The sequence below is a fragment of the Melospiza georgiana genome, chromosome 17 (genome assembly GCF_028018845.1).
Source record: "Melospiza georgiana isolate bMelGeo1 chromosome 17, bMelGeo1.pri, whole genome shotgun sequence".
NCBI classification, from domain to species: domain Eukaryota; kingdom Metazoa; phylum Chordata; class Aves; order Passeriformes; family Passerellidae; genus Melospiza; species Melospiza georgiana.
Window position 1 is genome coordinate 13,942,908 of NC_080446.1, and position 16,664 is coordinate 13,959,571.

The window sequence follows — 16,664 nt, forward strand, 5'->3', positions numbered from 1 at the left end:
CCCAAAGATCCGGGATCTGACCGTGCCTCTGTTCCTCTCTCTTGCAGCCCTTGAAGACAAGGCAGAGGACATCAGCCCTGCCACCAGCAGCCTGGCTCTCGAAACAGCCTTTGTCCTCCGGGCTGTGGAGAGAGCTCCGGGCTCCATCTTGCAGAAGGTGCAAGATCAGTTTCGCAGGGCCCGCAAGAAACGGCCTTGTCTCAGGGGCCACAGCTGGCTGTGCTGCTGGCGCTCTGAGGAGAGCTGATTTGAGAGGCTCTCTGTCTGCTGGGGCCACCTGAGCCAGGAGGGATTTTTCTTTTCTTAATGATTGTTTTATTTCTTCTATTTCGGTTTTTTTTTAGGATATAAATGTAGAATGTGTTCTAATACCCAGAGTTTCTTTAGTGCCTAGCATCTGCAGGGCACGGGGAAAGAGGGAAAAACGGCTCCTTGTGCCAAGTGAGCTGCCCAGGTGTGCAGTGGGGAAGGGAAAATGGCCAGAAGGCCCTTGGCCTTTGGTGGTTCTGCTGAAGCCTTTGTGCTGGCCACAGAGCGGCTGGGCAGGGGCCGGAGCTGCAGGGATCACTGCCGGCCTGGTGCCTGGAGATGGCCACCAGCCCTCCTGCCCAGCCAGGAAGGGCCATCTGTGTCCCCCTGCCCGTGTGTTGCTGGCTGCATTGCTGAGGCCTCTGAGGTGCCTCTCGATGCGGCTCCTCTGGAGCTCCCTCGGGGCTGCGCCACTGCCGGGCACCTGGACCAGGCTAGGGGAGACCCTGAGGGGACGAAGGGGCAGTGGGAGGCCGTGAAGGCATGAGGTGCTGCGGAGGCACTGATGGGACAAGGCGCTGGGATGGCACGAGGGCCCTGTGAGAGGGAGTGGGTGGCAGGAGGCTCCAAGGGGACAGGAGGCCCCTGAGGGGCTGCGCTGTTGGGAAGCCCTGAGGAATTGGGTGTCATCCTTGTTCCTGACAGCCGGCTGCTCTGGCGCTTCCCCAGAGAGGCTCCCAAGCCTGGGGCAGAAGCCCTGGAGGCTGGGCCTCAGCAGGAGGGTGGGGACACCCCAAGGTGCCCAAACTGGGCTGGCTGGGAACACGGAGGGCAAGGGGGCCCTGCCGGGGCACGGTCACTGGGTGCTGCCAGGGCAGTGGGCAGAGCAGGGCTGGCGGCCAGCCCGGGCCCCTGCGGCTGCCCAGGCCATGGTGCTGAGGATGAGGCCCTCCTGACACAGAGCTCTGGGCCCAAAGAGCTTCTGTCTCCGTGGCCAGGGCGGCGATGTCTCCTCGAGCAGGGCTGCTGAGTCGCTGCTGCCAAAGCGGCTCTGGATGCCACAGAAACAGCACCAGAGCGTGCACAGGAACAGCAGCACCCCGAACGCTGGCACCTGCTCCAGGAGGCGTCTGCACCAGCCGCCATTCCAAAGGGGCCATGCTGTGGGCACTATTGCATGTGGTTTAGCAAAAGGCTTCAGCCCGCTCGGCCACAATGGCTTTCTCTTGGCTTGCCAGCCTCACAGCAATGCTTGGCAGCTGCAGCTGCAGCCTGTGCCCCTGACTGACTACAATGGCTGTGCTTGAGGGCAGACTCGCCTTCCACTGGCAGGTGTCCCAAGGCAGCGACATTGATGCGATTGTGAGAGGCAGCACGAGCCCTGAGCTGCAGTTGCCATCCCTCTCCTCCATGCAGGCACCTTAAAAACATGTGCCTGAGCTTCCAACCTAAATCCTGGACTGGCTTGGAACAAAGGAAGCAGCAGGCGGCGCTGAAGAAAGGCAGGCACTTGTGGCCACCATTCAGGGCTGGAGGGAAGCACTTTGCTGTCTGCTGAGGACATGGCTCGCTTCACAAGCTCAGGCTTGGCTGCTGGAAGATCCTGCTTTCCTCTTGCTGGAGCCCATTCCCTACCACCAATGCATGGGCTTCCATCGTTCCTGAATCAAGTCTGCTGAACCTGTGGGCAACAAGTCTGTCCTGTGTGCATCTGACAGTAGAAAAGAGCAGGACATGGCTGCTTCCAGCACTTGTCTTGGCTGCTCCTTCATGGTGCTTGCACCACCATCAGAGACACAGAACGGCTTCTCCTCCCAGAGTTATCCCTATCCTCTGCACTTCCCCGGGTATCTGCCTTGATGTTCACCAGGGACCTCCCTGTTTGTGGCCGTCCATTGCCGTGCTCAGCAGGCAGCCAGTTGTGTTTGCACGGGAGCTGCCACAGGAAGAAATGCAATAAGTGGACAGCTGAATAGCAGAGGCTGGGCCAATTATTTTTCTTTCCGAGTGTAAGACAGACAGAAAAGCACATGGAAACATGACAGTGTTTTGGTGGAGTCTCTTTGTCCTGTGAAATTCGGAAGCTGCTGGTCTTTCTCTGCTACTCCTAATCCCTTCCTTGAAAAAATCATTCCAGGAAGGAGCAACACCAGCTGACACGTGCCAAGTGTTGCCACCAGTTGCTCCAGATGCTCCTCCCAAGAGCCCCTGCAGGATGGAGCACAGCCCCCAGTGCACGTCGGCTTTGGTTGCCCTCTGGCAGAGAAGCCCTCTCGAGGCACAGGTCTCTGGGGCAGGAGATGGGCACCAGCACTGCCATGGCTTGGGGGGACTCTGCTTTGGCGGGGAGTCTGCCACACCTGCTGATGTCAGTGCTCCCTGGGCCCCAGGGCTCAGAGCAGCATTTGTGCCCTGGCTCACGCGTTCCTTGCCTCTGTCACACGGCCGCGCTTAGCGTGGCCACCATGCGGGACGTGCCAGCTTCTGTGGAAGGCCCCGTGCCCTTCCCGCCACGGCTGGGTCAGCAGCCACGGGGGCTCCTGCTGCCCTGAGCCTGCCGAGCAGGGCAGCTTTGCTTATGGCTTGAGCCGTTCCTAAAGATCCTGTCGGGCTGCCTGAGACACTTGGGGCAAGGCATTCCTTCCAACCTGGGCCACTTTGGGGGGGCAGGGGGCGGCCCCAGGGCAGGTGGCAGGGTGTGCAAGGGCCCTTTGTGACACGGTGGCGCATGGTCACCGTGCCATGGAACGGGACCTTTGTGACATGCAGTGACCTAGGTGTTGGCAGCGAGGTGGCCACCCCACAGTGCTCGGTGCACGCAACGGGACAGGACGGGACAGAGCTCAGTGCCCTCGTTCCTTGCTGACCTGGAGCTTTCCCGAGGCATTACTCCTGCAGGTGACCTCGTGGCCAGCCCACAGCACTTGGTGACCTCTGGCCTTGCCGAGGCTTCTCTTCTGCAGGTGCCCTTGAGGGCAGACCGTGGCATTCGCTGTGCACGGTCCTTGACGAGGAGTCTCCTGTCCTTGTGGCTGGAGCCCTCGAGACCAGAGTGCAGGACTTGCTCTCCTGTAGCCTTGCCAAGACTCCACTCTAGCAGGTGCCTTCAAGGCACGGCTCCAGCACTTGCTGACTCTGAGCTTATCCCAGCCATCTTCCCTGCAAGTAGCCATGAATCCAGGCAGTGACATAGAGCAGAGACCTGTGAGCGTGCCCAAGCTGGCCTGGGCGAAGGAGGAGAAAGAAGGCCCTGGAACTGCTCCAGCACAGCAGCCTGAAGAGGTGGAGCAGTTCCAGCTACCGCAGAAGGGTGAGTGCCAGAGCTGGGCCACAGGGCTGGTGCCTGAAGCCAGCTTGGCCCCATCCCATCCCATCCCATCCCATCCCATCCCATCCCATCCCATCCCATCCCATCCCATCCCATCCCATCCCATCCCATGCTCTGGGGTCATGCCCATGGACAGGACAGAGCAGGGGCCGGGGCAGACATCCCACAGCCGTGCTCCATGCCCTGGGCCATGGCAGGGCTGTCCCTGCCTGGGCAGCACAGGGCTGGCCTTGTGTTCTCCGGCCTCTCCCGCAGCCCCTCAGCTCGGGCTGCGCTCGCTCTTTGCCAGGTGCAGCCGTGCAGCGCACACAAGAGCAGCAACGCACCCGTGGCCTCTTCCGCAGGACAGCGCAGGTACCTGCAGCCATCCCCGGCCGGGCTGGGCCTGTTGTCACTGCTCAGCCCAGCACCGTGCTCGCAGCACTCCATGCAACATCCCTGGTTTCTTGCCCTTCTGCTACAGATGGTTGGGAAATTCATCAAGAGGATTCGGGAGGAAGAGACCAGCGGCATGGGCAGCGTGCTCAGATCATACCCTCCCATCTTCACAACCAAGACCAGTGCTGCCCTGCTGGATATGCTTGTGGAAGAGGGGCCTTCCACTCCAAAGCAAGTAAGCAGCCTGTGTGGCCTGGCTTCCATCCTCCCAGCAATTGCTTGGCCTCCCAAGCCACACCTGCTGCTCACTGGAAGCCCTGAGGCCATGGCAGTGTGGTGGCAATGGAAGCACTTTTCTGGGGCAGCTGGGCACATGACTCCCTCTGGCAGCTTTCCAAGCCTCCTCTGCCTTCTCCAGGTGCCCGCCATGGTCAGGTACATCCACCAGTGGCTCGCGGCCAACGAGTTTCCTGAGTACAACCTGTACAGGCCCCTTCTGGATCTGACAGAGGCACAGCCCGCTGATGTGGTGATGGCTCTCCTGCGTGTGGCCCCATCATGTGACAGGTACAGGGCCCACGTGCCCACAAGGCTCAGGCCTCAGCAGCCCATCAGCCTGTACAGCCTGTCCCAGGTGTCTGACACACAGAGAATTCCAGGGCCCTCTGGCTCCTCCCTTTGCCCACCCTGGCATGTCAGCCCCCAGCGTGCTGCCATGCTCCCTCCCAGCTCCTCAGGGGCCGGTCCCCACAGGGCTGGGCTGCCTGTGTGCTGAGGAACAGGGGGCAGAGGCAGGGCTGGCAGCCAGCTCAGCTCCCCGCTGCCGCCCAGGCCACAGTGCTGTGTCCCAGATCCCCCTGAGACAGAGCTTTGACCCCACAGAGCTGCTACCACCATGTGGAAGACCATCATGTGCTCGTGCAGGACTGCAGAGCCAGCCATGCTCATACTCCTTGACGTGCTGGCCAGCTGGCCAGAGCACAGCACGTGCACCTCCGATGGGGACCACACGGCTGTCCTTGCCCTGGCTGTGAGTTTCTGCAACTGGCCTTTGCTCACCCCAAGCTCACCTCTCCATCAGCTCTCCATCCTCCCTCCACCCCTGTGTCTCCCTGCCTCAGGCACTGGGCAGAAACCCAGCCTAGGGGCAGCTTCAGAGGCACCAGGCCCGGTGCTCCCCCTGCGTCTCCGCTGGCCTCTCCTTCCCACGCGCGGGCTCAGCCACACTGACACCTCGGCACTGAGCTCGGGCTGCTCTGTCCTTTGCAGGCAACTGTGGTGATGTGGAAGATCCTCCAGATGCCCTGTGTCCCACATGTGGTGACTGTGCATTTCCCCCGCCTCTTTGTGTGCCTGCTCTTCCAGGTGCTCTTCAGCACCTTGGATATGCCCGAGGCGGCCGATACCTTCTGGGAGGGATGCCAGCAGCAACACGGCCTTGCCACCGACCCCAACAGGTGCTCCATGCCAGTCCTCCTGTCCCTGCCACGTGCCCAGGGCAGGTGCCAGTGCCCCCAGCGTGACCTGGGCTTTGATCTGCACACAGCTTTGCAGAGCAGACCCTGAAGGCCCTGCTCTGCCGACTGAACTATGAGGATGTGGTGGCGGCAATGGAAGACAAGCGTGGCTGGGACACGCTGCTCTGTGGTGACACCCACCACTGTGCTGTGGGCATGCTGGCCAGGTGAGACCCCTTGCTCCCCAGCTGCCCCCGGCATTTGTGCCCTGTGCCTGGGGTGCCCCACACAGTCCCCGTGGTCGTGGGCCACAAGGCCTTGTCACCAAGGGACGGCCAAGGAGACTGCAAAAGCCTGGGAGAGGAGCGTGCCCAAGAGCAGCCACCTCCCAGAGGGCCCGGCTCCCCCTTGCAGGGTGCTGGAGAAAGGCCAGACCTCTGTCAGTCAGTCCTGGCAGAGGTTTACCCCTGCTGCCTCAGTGTTTTGCTTCCTATTTCCTCCTCCTCTCAGAGAAATGCACCACGCATCCCAAGGCCTGTGTTTGGCGATTGCATTCCACCTGCTCGGGCTGCTCAGCAAAGACATGCCATCCCGGGATTTGGCCGCCATGGCGTTCCTTGTGGAGGTGAGCCTGAAGGCCAGCGCTGCCGGGCTGAGCTGCCTCCCGCCTCTCTGCCCTCTCGTGGCCGCAGCTGCCCGGGACGCTGCCCGCGGCCCGTGCTGCTGCCTGGGCCCGGCCCTGTGCGGCTCCCCCGTCACCGGCCTCGTGCCTTTCAGATCCTGGACTGCCTGGACTTGAGTGAATGCCGTGACAGCGTCCTGGAGGTCATGTCCGAGAACCTGCAGAGCGAGTGCAGGGAGATGCGTCGCTTGGCCCTCAGAGGCCTCCTGGTGCTCAGCACCAGTGTCTCGGTGAGAAGAGGGCAGCGGCGGAAGCCATGCTGCCAGCGTGGGGCTGGGCAAGGCAGTCGCTTGGCCTTGGCTGGCCTTGGGATGCTGGGGCAGCTGCTCCCAGCTCTCCTGCCTCCCTCTCCAGCTGCCCGAGTGCTTTGGCGCAGCACTTTGGCCTCTGGGCCCTGTGGCAGCAGGACGGCGTTTCACACACTTGTGTTCCCCGCAGGCCGTAAGATTGTGGAGCCTACATGAAAGGCTGGTGGAGCTCCTGCAGGAAAATGACAGCGACATGCTTAGGATCACCATGGTTCTCCTCAGCGGTTTGTTCCTGTGCAATGGCGCTCCCATAGGCAGCCCCCTCGCCCTGCAGCTGGCTGGGGCGCTCCTGCCGCTCTTTGACAACGTAAGGCTCTGCGCCTGCAGCCACGGCCACTGGCTGCTGCCCGCAAACTTTGTGCCCTGTGCATTTTCAGGCCTGTGCCCAGGTGGGCGTGAGGCAGCCAATGCCGAGGTGTCCCTTCCTTTCATACAGGATGACAGCCAGGTGCAGTTGTGCTCCATGTTCATCTTCCGAGAGATGCTGTATTTTTTACCGGAAGGGGACAAAAAGGCCCTGAAGGCACACGTCCGCCAGAGCCTGCTCCCACTCTCCTTCCACTGCCATGACGAGAACCAGCGCGTGGCAGAGGTGAGGACTCAGCGGCTGCCGCTTGCCCCCTGGCAGGGGGCTCGGCTGCCTCCTGCTCTGGCGCCTCGTGAGCTGCAGCCTCCTCCTGGCCTTGGTACAGGGACCTGGGCGGCTCCTGTGTCCTGGGCTGTGGTGCCATCCCTGGGTTTCTGCTGCTCTCCAGGCCTCCCGGGAAACGCTCCATTGTTCAGCCACATTCCTGCACAGGAAGGATCTCCAACACATGCTGCGGCTGGATAAGACCTGGAGGTTCGGCGAGGCCCTGGTAAGGACGGCCGGCAAGCCCCAGCCTCCGGCTGGAGAAGCCCCCTGGCGGCGCTGCTCAGTGGGTGCGGCTGGCAGCTGCGCCCCTGCCCAGCGCTGCAGCCAGGGCCGCCTCCCTGCGCCCCACACGCCGCTGCCTTCCCCGGGCCGCGCGGGCTCTGCTCCAGGCTCCTGTGGCCCCGAAGCAGGTGCCGATGGAGCCCCGGCTCAGCTGGGCTGAGGAGCGGCACCGCGGCTCCCCGGGCAGCAGCCGCCCCGCTGCCCCCGTCAGAGCCCGGCGCCGGCGGCTGCTGCCCGCCTGGCAGGGCTCTGCGGGCAGGGGAGCCCAGTGCTGGCCGCACGGAGCGCCCGGCCCCGGGACTGAGCCGGCACCAAGTGCACCCTCCTGGCTCTCTCTCCAGCTGGCAGGGGACAGGAGCCGAGCGGCCGAGCACGTGCACCACGCCCTGCAGTACCTGGAGAGCCCACAGGAGTCCCTGCGACAGGCGGCCATCAGGTTCATCGGTGAGCCACCAGCCTGGGCTGCGCTTCCCCTCCCGGCCCCGCCGCAGCTCGGCCCCGGCCCCGGCTGCTGCCCCGGCAGCGCCATCCGTGCCCAGCGCCGTGGAGCCCCGCCTGCCCTCGGCGCTGCTGCCGCCCTCTCGCAGCCGTGCCCCTGGGCGGCAGCGAGCGGCAAGGGCCCGGCCCCAGCCCTGCCGGGGCCAGGAGCCCGTGTGGCCACGGGGCTGGCAGCGCCGCTGGGCTGGCAGGGAGCTGTGCCGCTGGTGCCCTGACAGGCTCTGTCTTCTCAGGGATGGCCGGGCAGCACCTCAGAGGCCACAAGCGAGAGCTCCGCCACATCTGTCAGGGTGAGTGAGGCCAGAGGGCTGCCAGCCCCGGCTGCCGGGGGCAGCTGCAATCCCTGCCCCGCTGCCCAGGGCTCTGCTCCCTGTGCGCAGCAGGGCTGCCTTGGCCAGAACACACACTCCCATTTCAGGCCCACGTGGGGCGACAGTGTCCGGCAGCTTCGGGCTGATCCCCTTGCTCCCGGCTCCCTCCTGGCCATGGCCAGAGCCGGCTGGCATGGCCATGCCTCCGGCGTCTCCTCGGTTCCCCAAAGATCCGGGATCTGACCGTACCTCTGTTCCTCTCTCTTGCAGCCCTTGAAGACAAGGCAGAGGACATCAGCCCTGCCACCAGCAGCCTGGCTCTCGAAACAGCCTTTGTCCTCCGGGCTGTGGAGAGAGCTCCGGGCTCCATCTTGCAGAAGGTGCAAGATCAGTTTCGCAGGGCCCGCAAGAAACGGCCTTGTCTCTGGGGTGACAGCTGGCTGTGCTGCTGGCGCTCTGAGGAGAGCTGATTTGAGAGGCTCTCTGTCTGCTGGGGCCACCTGAGCCAGAGGGGATTTTTCTTGAGGATTGGTTTTATTCCTTCTTTTTCATTCTTTTTTAGGCTATAAATATAGAATATGTTCTAATACTCAGACTCCCAGGAGCTTTGTTTAGTTGCCAGAGTACACTGGGCACGGGGAAAGAGGAAAAAACGGCTCTTTGTGCCAAGTGAGCTGCCCAGGTGTGCCTTGGGGAAAGGAAAATGGCCAGAAGGCCCTTGGCCTTTGGTGGTTCTGCTAAAGCCTTTTGCTGGCCACAGGGCGGCTGGGCAGGGGCCGGAGCTGCAGGGATCGCTGCCGGCCTGGTGCCTGGAGATGGCCACAAGCCCTCCTGCCCAGCCAGGAAGGGCCATCTGTGTCCTCCTGCTGATGTGTTGCTGGCTGCACAGCCGAGCAATGTGTAGATGCAATGATTTCTTTTTCACATCCTGGCCAGAGTAAGATCCTGGCCTGCATAAGCTAATGCCTTTGATTTTCTAATCGTAAAAATGTTGTTGAGGAGGTTTCTTCCATTTTCCCACACTTTCAGTGAGAAATGGACCCCGCTCAAAGAAGATGGGATCCTCAAAGCCCACCCCCCTCCTCGATGGGAGGAGAAAACACCCTGTGTCCTTTGCTGGAGGGACGCACCCAGATATCAGAGGGGGCCCTGAAAACAGCCCCCAGTCCCCTCCTCACTTCTAAAGACATAGAACACGTTGCTCCCCAGCCCTCCCATATCCCCCCTGATTCCAAAATGCTCCCAACATCCCCAAGGTGCCCTGAAGTTTCCTCAACCACTACAGTCCCTGCAAAGCCCTTCGAGAAGTTGCCCCAGGCCCCCTGAAGACCCCTTCCCATTTCCAAACACATAGAGCCAGTCATCCCTCAGCTCCCCGAAACCCTCCAACCTCCCCTTTCACCAAATTGCCCCCGCACTTCCAAATCCTCTAGGCTCCCTCGCCCTGTAGCCTCCTGAAAATCCCACCAGTGCAGCCCAGGATGCCCTGAGCCCCCTCTCCACCTCCAAACGTTGATCCAGTCATCCAGCAGCGCAGCTGCATGGCTGAGGGAGCTGCGGGGGCCATTTCAGGCATGTGGCTGCTGCCAGCCTCCCCTGGAAAGGCTGAAGGCCCACAGGTCCTTGGTCAGGATGCCCTCGCCAGCTCCCCTCTGAAGACCACCAGGGTGTCCTTTCAGGCTGTGGCTGTGTGTGAGTGGCATTGCAGGGGGGAGAGGGGGAAATAAGGCTTTGTTTGAGGTCAGGGAATGTGATATGGGGTTTGGGGAGGCTTTGGGGAAGTTTTGGGCAGCTGGAGGGTGGATCTTTGAGGGAGTTATGGGAAGCTGGGGTGTTGATACAGGGGTTCAGAGGTCTTGGGGGTGTTTCTAGGGGCTGACACGAGGGTTTGGGGTAGCTCTGGCGATGTTCCGGAAGTCTGGGGGTGGAGACATGGGAGTTTGGGAGGCTCTACTTAGCTTTAAATCCACCCTGGGCGAAGAACTTAATATTTGTAATCCTGTTAGAAATGAACTGGCTTTTAGACACAATTAAATGAGGCCTATGCCCCCAATGCAAAAGAAAACTGTTCATTAGTAGCAATTCAGCTGAGCCAAATTTGCGTCTCCCTCCCGAGAGCCAAACACACACATGTTGCAAGAAAGTGGAAAATTTTTGGGCATTTCCCAGCCATGGCAGTTCCTGTCCCCTTTCCCATTGCCTGGGTACTTGGCAGCTTCCATTCTCTCCTGAGCACCCACTTTTCTGTCCTCTCCCCTCTCATGGGAATTCCTCTTTAGTCAGGGCTTCAAGCCCACCCCTCTCCAGCAACACCCAACAAACCAACCAGAACATATCCAAACCACAAACAGCAACACATAGAACCCACCACTTTCATTCTTCTACTTAACAACCTTTTGGCTTCAGCAAAATATCACCTCATATCTCACAATCTTCTAAAGTTTGGGACTTTAGCATGACCTTATCTGAGGAGCAGTCCATGTCAATTAGTAAAGCTTACAAAAAATATCCATTGATGTAGCTAGTTGAAATGATCATGGATCATGTGTTTTATAGAGGGCACATAATGAGGGGGACATGGAGGGGCAGATGGGGAAGTCCCACGTGCCTCCCAAGGAACTCAGCCAAGGGGGAAAGGGAATGAGGAGAAAATGCAGCCGGGCAAAGGAGCAAAGGCGGGTACTTGATCCAAGGGACTGAGAGAGACCCCGTTGGGCACACGACTGATGGACTCTCTCTCCCTTTGTTCCTACCAAGGCACATTTACAGGACTCCTGTGTCTCCTCTGTGGACACGACCCTCTAGCGAGGCCAATGTTCCGCTCCCAGGGGCGGGGGGCGCTGGAGCTCCACTGCCTGGGGAGGGGGGAGAATGAACCAGGACAAAGCAGCCCAGGCTGCTGGGGCTGCTGGGGCAAGCTCAGAGGCACAGGGGGCCACAGGCAGCGAGGCAGGGCAGGGCCGGGAGGGATCGGCGAGGGGAGGGGGGGAGAAGTTCCCGCCTCAGCCGAACCCCGCTCAGGGATTGACACCGGGGGGCGGCTCCCGCCCAAAGCGCGGGCGGGGAAAAGTGCCCTCAGCGATTGGCTGGGCGGGACGAGGGCGGGGCTTGAGCAGTTCCCGCCCTAGCCCAACTCCCCTCAGGCCTTGTCCGGGCGGCTCCACAAAATGACCCCCAAAAGCCTCAACATCTCCCCGAAATTTACACAAAACTGACCAAAATGGAATATATTAGAAGAGTAATGAAATATTTAGGGCTATATTTTAGTTACATTTAAACAATGGAGTGTAGAAAAGGCAGGATGCATGCTACATGTGGCAAAAGCAGGAAAAAACCCAAAGCCCCTTTAAGAATCCCTCAAAATTAAGTAAAATTGAGTAGAAGCCTAAGAAATATGAATAAATAGACATCAATTAAAGGCATAAATGCAACTAGGTAAAAAATAGGAACGTGTCAAATGAGGCTTGGGGTGCTCAAATGCCTCAAGAAGGCATCAAAAAGCCCCAAGCACCCATTCCCCTCATGGCTGGGCTGGTGGTCCAGCAGCTCAAGTAGGAGAGTCTTCCAGGAGCTCAGGGGAGCAGCAGCCCTCGTGCTGAGGCACAGCCTGTGAAGAAAGGGGTCAGTGGCTTTCTCAGAATTCTGAATCTATTTTGTGCGCCTTAAACAGTGCAGCTCTTGGCATTTCTCTGTAGAAATTTGAAAAGCCTCTGAAACACCATTCTTCCTCCTGAGGTAGCTGTTCTAAAGGCAAAACTTATTTTCCATGAATATTTGTAAGCACCAAGAATCTTTTTAGGCCTTTCCGTACATGTCCCCTTTGTCAGGGGAGACAGAAGAATTCCTGTGACTCAGGAATGAAGCAGATCCTTAAAGAGCCTGCAGATCTTGAGGATGCTGAGCCTTCAAACTGACTTCTGAGCCAGGTCCCTGCCCAGCTGCCCAGGAGGGCTCTGTGGAGCCAAGGGAGGCAGGGCCCGTGCCAGGAGCAACAGGGAGCTGGGATGGGGGGAGAGCCAGGGAGGGCCTCTCCAACAGGCCTTGGAATGCTGGGCTTTGGGCCCTGGCAGCCATCACAAAGGCCATGGAATGTTGGGGGTATGACCCTGGCAACTGTCACAAAGGCCATGGAATGCTGGGGGTTGGATCCTGCAACAATCAGCAGTTCTTGGCTATTGGGGTTTGTACCCTGGAGCTGTCAACAGCTCATGCACTTTGGGGCTTGGACCTTGCAAAGGCCAAGGGCACTTTGTGCGATTGACCCTGCAAAGTCCAAGAACCTTTGGAAATCGTGTTTACACCTTGCAAAGGCCAAGGGCCTTTGGACATTGATGTTTACACCCTGCAAAGGCCAAGGACTTTGGATATTGAGGTTCAGACCCTACAAAGGCCAAGGGCCTTTGGATATCGGGGTTTAGACCCTGCATAGACCAAGGGCCTTTGGTCACTGATAGTTTCTCACTCTTTGTGCGAGGGGCGGATGGAGACCCGGAGGGTGAGTGACAAAGCCGCTGCTCTCCTTGTGCCAAGCCCAGCCGGGACCTGGCAGGGTCTGGGCTGCGCCTCGGGGAACAGTTCCCTTTGGGATTAGCAAGGGATTGACAGTTGGCTGTTGCAGAGCTGGCAGCAGCTGTGGTGCTTGCCCTGGGGACAGGCCTGGCAGGGAATGGGGGGCTCCTGGCTATCCCAGAGCGCAGCCACATCTCCTCCACTGTCCTTGTCCCACTGGAGGCCGTGGGTACAAACAAGGGAGCAGCTTTACATTGCCTTCCCCTCACCCAAATTACAGCACAGCCTCAGTGCTTCCCAGAGTCAAGAATGAGTTTGTCCCTGACATCTCCAAAATGATCCCCAGTGGCTTAGAGAAGGTCACAAGGATGATAGGAAGATGCTGCAAGGGCTGGAGCACCTGTGCCAGGGGAAAAGGATGCAAGAGTTGGGGTTGTCCAGGCTGGAGAAGGTTCAAGGGTGACCTTAGAGTCCCTTCCAATGCATGAAAGGGCTGCAAGAGAGCTGGAGAGGGACTTAAGCCAGTGGCCTGCAGGGACAGGACAAGCCTTCCCACTGAGACATGGCAAAGATGGATGGGATATTGGGAGAGAATTCTGCCTTCTGAGGGTGCCAGAGAAGCTGTGGCTGCTCCTGGATCCCTGGGGGTGTTCATGGCCAGGTCGGATTGGGCTCTGGGCAGCTCCCCTTCTGGTGTTCTTAGAAGTGATGAGACACCTTGCAGCATGTTGGTTTGTGCTGCTGTCAAAGTCCTGGGCTGAAAATATTGCCAAGGAGGGGAGGAAGAGCTCAGCTGGAAGTGCTGTGCTCTGGGACAGGCTGGGAAGCGCTTAGAGGCAACTGCCTCAGGGGCAGCCCTGCAGTCTGAGTGTGCTCTTCCCTGTGCACTTGCAGGGAGCTCGAGGGCTTTCTCACCAGGGACGTTCCTCCAGAGCCCGTGAGCAGAAGGAAGCATCAGCCCAGGCAGAAGAAGCAAAACAGCAGGACAAGATGGAGGTTGGTTTTGGAAATGAGACTGGTTTTCCCATGAAAACTCGTCTTGCCCCTTGTTGTACAGTGGAGGAGTTGGCTGCACTCTAGGGACAAGAGCCATCCTTGCAGAGGCAGCTGGATGTCAAGAGGAATACATTGGAGGAATTGCAGCTTGAGAGGGATGTGCTGGAGCAAGAGAGGGATGATGTCAGCAGGGCTCTGAACACCTTATTGCTAGGCAGCACCTGTGGGAGTGGGAGTTGTGGCAGCCAGATCAGCCCAGATGCTCTTTCTGGCACTGGAAGACAGGCACACTGCTGTGCACACCTGGCTCAAGATGGCACACGCATTTCTTAGCCAGGGATATGCATATTCATCAGCAAAGTGTTGCATGCTTCTGCAAAATGTGTTGCTTTGGGCAGCCACAGAGCCTCTAAAAGAGGGAAGGGAGCTGGGGAAGGGTCTGGAGCACAGATGTGACCAGGAGCAGCTGAGGGAGCTGGGGGGGCTCAGCCTGGAGGAAAGGAGGCTCAGGGGCACCTTCTTGCTCTCTACAACTCACTGTGACAGGAAACTGCAGCCAGGTGAGGGTCAGGCTCTGCTCCCAGGGAACAAGGGACAGGAGAAGAGGAAACAGCCCCAAGCTGTGGCAGGGGAGGTTTGCACTGGGTGTTACAAGATGGCTGCAAGAGAAGGCTTTGTTTCAGATGGTCTCTGTCAGACAGTCTCAGTTCTGGGGAATGTGGTAGGTTTGGGAAACACACAGCAGAGGTTTTGCTTTGACCACATCATACAGACATCCGTCAGTCCCTAAATGTCTGCTCAGCACAAGAATCATTTCCCTGCCAAGCATCCTCTTGTTGTAGAGAGTTGCTTGGAATATGTGAGGACGTGACACTTTGATGTGGGTTTTGTTCTTGAAAGGGGAAATCCTGTATATTTTCCCTTGATTCAGCAAGCAAATTTGTTTTCCCAAACCTTCCTGACAATGTCCAGCACTGAAACAGATCCAGATAGCAATTTTGTTAGCCAAGTGGCACTTGTGGAAGATGCAATGGTTTTCAGAGACAACACAGAGTTTGGAGTAGGGATGTTGTAGGGAAGGAGCTGTCTGGTCCCAGGCAAGGCAGCAGGGCCTGACACAGCACTTCCAAGGTAACAGTGCCAGAGGCTTCTGGCAGGCCAGGCTATCAGAGCTGCATGGGGCAGGTGCTGTGAAACTTTGAGCCCAGAGCACAGGTGCTCCTTGTCCTCTGGCTGCCTGTCAGGTGGCTCTGGCTGGCTCTGCACAGGGCTCCCCAGGAAGGGCTCCAGCTGTACCTTGTCCCACTTGCAGGTTTCCCAGGAGCAAGAGTCATCGAGCCGGGGTCTGGAGCAGCTGAGCCAGGAATCCTCTGGCCAAGGGCATGAAGTGGCCCAGGTGGGCAGAGAGGAGGAGCTGCTGGCCCAGAAGGCTGATCTTGAGGGGCGACTGGCAGCCAGCGAGGGGCTCCAAGAAGACCTTGCCAGGCAGCTGGCAGAGACCAGGTAAAGGCAAGGAGTTGAAATTTTTCAGGTGTTTTTCCATTCCATGGACAGAATATGGAAGAAAAAAAAAATACCAAAAAGCCACAATGTGAGAGTGATTTTTCTGGCATGTAAAGCCAGCAAAGCTCTTGTGAGCCTTGGGCTCCTGTTTGTGCCACCGAGCACACTCCTGTGGGATGTCAAACGCAATCCAGCCAGCCCTGAACTGAGGAGTAGTTCAACCATGCAGATGCTGAGTGATACTCAAGTTTCTCTTGGGTTTGGTTCCTCGTTCTGGGCATTGAACATCCCTCGTTCCTTTCTGAGTAGCTTGCCATGATCCTGATCTTCAGACCAGGAAGCTTCATCTTCAGCATTCCAGGCTCTTACCTTGGCACACTGGGAGTAGCACGCTGCCATTCAGGGTGGAGCCAGAGGCTCCTGCTGAAAATCTTGAGGCATTTCTGCTTCCAAGCACACTCTTGACACATGAGGGACAGGATGTAGTGCTGGTTAGAGAGCAGCAGGGAAAGCTCTTTGGAATTCTCAACAGCCTCTGGGCATTCTTGCTGATTGTTGATGGGCACCCAGCTGCCAAACCTGCCAAGATCCCTTTGCATGGTCCCTGTGTAAAGGGAGGACACGTCCCTTGGGCTCCTGCCTGCTTGTTCAGCAACACTCAAATAAAGGCAGCAAGTCTACTGCTTGACCTTGCAGGGGTTGAATCTGCCAGTCTCTGCATTCAGGTAGTTGTAATTTGGACAAAAAACTGTTCTGATTATTTACAAGTGCTGCCATGACCATGAGATTTTACTGTATCTGCAAAGTAGTTCTGAAACCTCATTAAATACGGGGTGTCTGGAAGATGATGTACCTTTCTGTCCATTATCAAGAGCATTAAAAAGTCAGGAGTCAGCCAGGACAAGAGTCTGTTCTGTCCCCCTGCAGAGCAGCTTGGAAGTGCTGATGAGAGAAGGGCTGTGAGCAGGGGCTGGGCTTTTGCTTGTTGCTCCAGCCTGTTTGGGCACAGCTACCCAGAGTCATAGGTCAGGAACAGCAAGTGAAGGTTTGGCTGTTGAGGCCAAGTTGGGCTGGGCAGGCTGTGCTAGGCCAGGCCATAAGGAAGGCCTGGGCAGTCCCTCAGAGGCCCTGCTCTGCTCTGGAAATGGCCCAGATGTGCCTTCTCTGGACAAGTTTCCAGGTGACCCATTTTCCATCCTCAGGCATGGGGATCTTGAGCCACATTGTCCTGGAATAAGTGGCTGTGGGTGTCTGGAGCAAGCAACTCATGTCTGTCCATATTCGCAACTTGTAGGTCAGCAACGGAGAGGCTGCAATCCAGGCTGTTTGCTGCTCAACAGCAGATATCACAGCTGGAGATCACCAGGAAGTGTGTGGAGGCAGAGCTGCAAGGGGAGCTGCAGGCAGCTCGCAGAGAAGTCCAGGCAGCTCAGAGCAGCAGCTGCTGGGCTGAGCCCTGGGGCTGTCTCGTGCTCTGGGGGCTCCATGGCAGCTGCTCTGAAGGACACTCAGTGCTCTGCTGAATGTCA